Genomic DNA, 3,691 nt, shown 5'->3' on the forward strand with positions numbered 1-3,691 from the left:
GAAGATGGGGAGAGGTCTGTAATTGATAAAGAGATGCTATGCTTTTTGACACCACACCCCACAAAGCAAGTTCTGCAGGCTCTAGTTTTATCTTATCTTGATTATTGCACAGTCATATGGTCAGTTGCGGCAAAGAAGGACCTAGAAAAACTGCAGCTTACCCAGAACAGAGCAGCATGTCTTGCTCTTCACTGTAATCAGAGGGCTAATAGCAATACTATGCATACCAGTCTCTCTTGGCTAAAAGTAGAAACTGAATGGATCACTTCCTGTTTTTAAAAGAAACATTAATGTGTTCAAAATTCCAAATTGTTTGCATAGTCGACATACACACAGAACTGACACACACACTTACCGTACCAGACATGCCACCAGGGGTAATTTCACAGTTCCCAAATCCAGAACAAATTCAAGAAAACGTACAGTATTATAAAGAGCCACGATTGCATGAAACTCCCTTCCATCTCAGATTGCTCAAGTGAACAGCAAACCTGGTTTAAAAAAACAGATAAAGCAACACCTCACCACACACCTCTCCCCTATTTGACCTAGATATTTTATGTGTCTGTACTGTACTGTACTGTATCGTTCCAGCCATTATTATGAGCCGTCCTCCCATCAGCAGCCTCCACTGATGTACTGATATGTAGGCTATGTGGGATGTTTAAAATGTATGTAGTTCTGTTCTTGAGCTGTTCTTGTCTATTAATATTCTGTATATGTCAGGTTTCATGTTTTATATGGACCCCAGGAAGAGTATTTGCTACTATCGCAACAGCTAATGGGGATCCTAATAAAATACCCCAAATAAACAGTTGTCAACAACAAGCAGAAGAAATGTGAATGAAGCATGTTTGAGTTGAGCAGGGTTGACATTCCAAAGCGTTGAGTGAGATTGAGTGTGTCAGCATAACTCATGTTATTATAGTTGTTATTAGTGGGGATATTCTAACACCCATTTCAAAGGAGAGGTTCAGGGATATAAGCAGTTGTTTCCTCTGGAGGGTGCATGACTTAGCTAAACTATGCGCTGCACTTCACTACAGAGGAAGCAGCGAGATTAGTGACATGTTTAAAATGGCTAGAGTGTCACTCAAGTACTGAAGTGTATTTGTGTTTGTGTTTGTGTGTGTGTGTGTGTGTGTGTGTGTGTGTGTGTGTGTGTGTGTGTGTGTGTGTGTGTGTCTGGTGTACGTCCATGCTGAAACCGACATCGCAGTCTGCGTCACAGGCCATGTATGAAGTCCAGTGTTAACAGTCTCCCTGTTACAGGCCAAATAGGTCTGTTCTTGTCCATTACAACAAACATACCATTTAATTGAATGATATGTTGTTGTGTTTGTTTTTTAGCCACGGCTGTATTTAAAGTTGAAGCACACAGACAACGCCTGTGTCTGGGTAATTTGCAGCAGACTGCAATTTAATTCCTGTCCTCTTTACCCTCCCTCTCTTCCTCCCTCTCTTCCTCCCTAACTCCATAAGCCATCACTACTGGTGAGTCAACAGTAGCTCAGCAAATGTTACTTGAAAACACTTGGATTGCAGACTGATGTGAGTACAGAGATCACTGAGGTTGGTGGTTTCACTGTGTGTGGGATGTTGTTGAATTATTGCATTTCCTCCGGCAGGTGTGTTGTACTCAGAGTGTTGGTGTGTGTTGCTAGTTATACATTTGTCTCTGTATGTATCTGTGTGCCTCTGAGTAGGAGACAGCTGGTTTCTAACCCAGCTGTTAAAGTTGTATTTCCGCTTGTGGTTGTGATTAACAACTCCCTTTGTGTGTGTGTGTGTGTGTGTGTGTGTGTGTGTGTGTGTGTGTGTGTGTGTGTGTGTGTGTGTGTGTGTGTGTGTGTGTGTGTGTGTGTGTGTGTGTGTGTGTGTGTGTGTGTGTGTGTGTGTGTGTGTGTGTGTGCGACTGCGACTGTGTGTGCGACTGTATTTGTGCGTGCGTGCGACTGTGTCTGTGCGCTTATGCAAACGAGCATGGGTGCGCTTGTGTTTACATCTCACAGTGTACTAGGAGGGGAAGTGACGCAGGAAGCAGCAGAAGAACAAGATCTGCAGACATTAGGCTACACTGTTGCAGAGAAACGGAGGGAGAAACGGAGGGAGACAGATGGAGAGAGAAACTAGCTGTACGTGCGGCGCTGCTGAAATGCTCCATCATTTGCCTCTGCTCACAAGAAACAGACGTAGACAAGTTTAGTGCGTCTGTTTGAGTGTGCGTCTGTTTGAGTGTGTGTCTGTTTGAGTGTGCGTCTGTTTGAGTGTGCGTCTGTTTGAGTGTGCGTCTGTTTGAGTGTGCGTCTGTTTGAGTGTGCGTCTGTTTGAGTGTGCGTCTGTTTGAGTGTGCGTCTATGTTTGAGTGTGCGTCTATGTTTGAGTGTGCGTCTATGTTTGAGTGTGTGTCTATGTTTGATAACAAGATGTTAACCGTAACGTGGCATGGCATTTGCGTATCCAGAGCCCTCCCTGTTCCTGCTCTCAGCAAACTCTACTGTTGCCAGAGCTACAACAGCTCTAACACAGTTCTAAGTCTCTCTTGAACACTAATCTAGACTGTTCTAGAATGGAAGGGTTTTAGCCCTGAGGTGAGCAGCTGGCTCTAGTCTAGAGCAGGTTGATTCCAGAACCGAGCAGTCTGGTGGATGGGTATGCAGTGTCAGTGTGTCTGGGCTGGCAGAGTTGGCACAGGGGTGTCCTGGGGAGGGTGTGAAATGTAACCTCAGTAGGGTACTGGCAAACGAGGAGAACACTCCTGCCCGCACCTTTATTTAATGAAAAATGAGATGTCTACAAATTGCCTGAAAAGATCTCCCTTATGTAACAAAGGTTTTCAACCTTTTTTAATTTCCATATCAGTTATTTATCATTCTGACAATAACTGCAGTTGCATTCGGGTCTTTGTCAGTGGGTAAATGTTATGTAAAAATTATAAAACAACTCTGGCAAGGCTGTCTAAATGGGTGGGCCCACCAATTAAGCATACTGGAATTTGGATGAGAGAGAGAGGGAGAAAGAGACCGAGAGATGAATAAAGAGAGGTGAAAGAAAGAGCGAGCGAATGAGTGAGAGGGTTGGTTGTCAAGCTGACCGGGAGAGGGGTGGGTTGGGTAGAGAGCGGGATGCATTTTCACACAGCAGTCACATGAGCTGTACTTGGCAGCCGCCATTTGCTTTGATTCTGTCCAGCCAGGGAGAACAAGACGTTCTCATTCCGGAACCCATCCCGGACCCTGGCCTGCCATGAGGAAGTGGAGCAGTCGTTAAAAGAGAGAGCGAGAGAAAGCATGGAGCCTCATTCAACCCAGAGTGAGAGTTAGAGGGGAAGTGCAGAATGCTACGGCTAGCTAAGTAGGCCACAGGCACAGCGACTGTCACATGAACGCTGCTGCAGCGTTAGCCATTCTCTAGTGTATGTGTTGCCACAGAGTGGAAGAGAGAGTTCATCATTTACTGTACATTAGACCTAATGGGGTTGGCTATATATGGAGAAAGACAGAGTGCTTTAGGTAAAGCAGGGCAGTGACTAGCTACGTCAGAGCTTCCGATATCCTGTGAAAGACAAATATCGACAGTCAAACTTTGGTATTTGATTAAAAAAAAATAAAAGGAAAATTCAGATGGCTTCTTGATGACCCCCCCCCCCCATGATCACATGACCCTTGGATCTCAATAACCACTAGATGAA

This window comes from Salmo salar, chromosome ssa07 (genome assembly GCF_905237065.1).
Source record: "Salmo salar chromosome ssa07, Ssal_v3.1, whole genome shotgun sequence".
Lineage (NCBI taxonomy): Eukaryota > Metazoa > Chordata > Actinopteri > Salmoniformes > Salmonidae > Salmo > Salmo salar.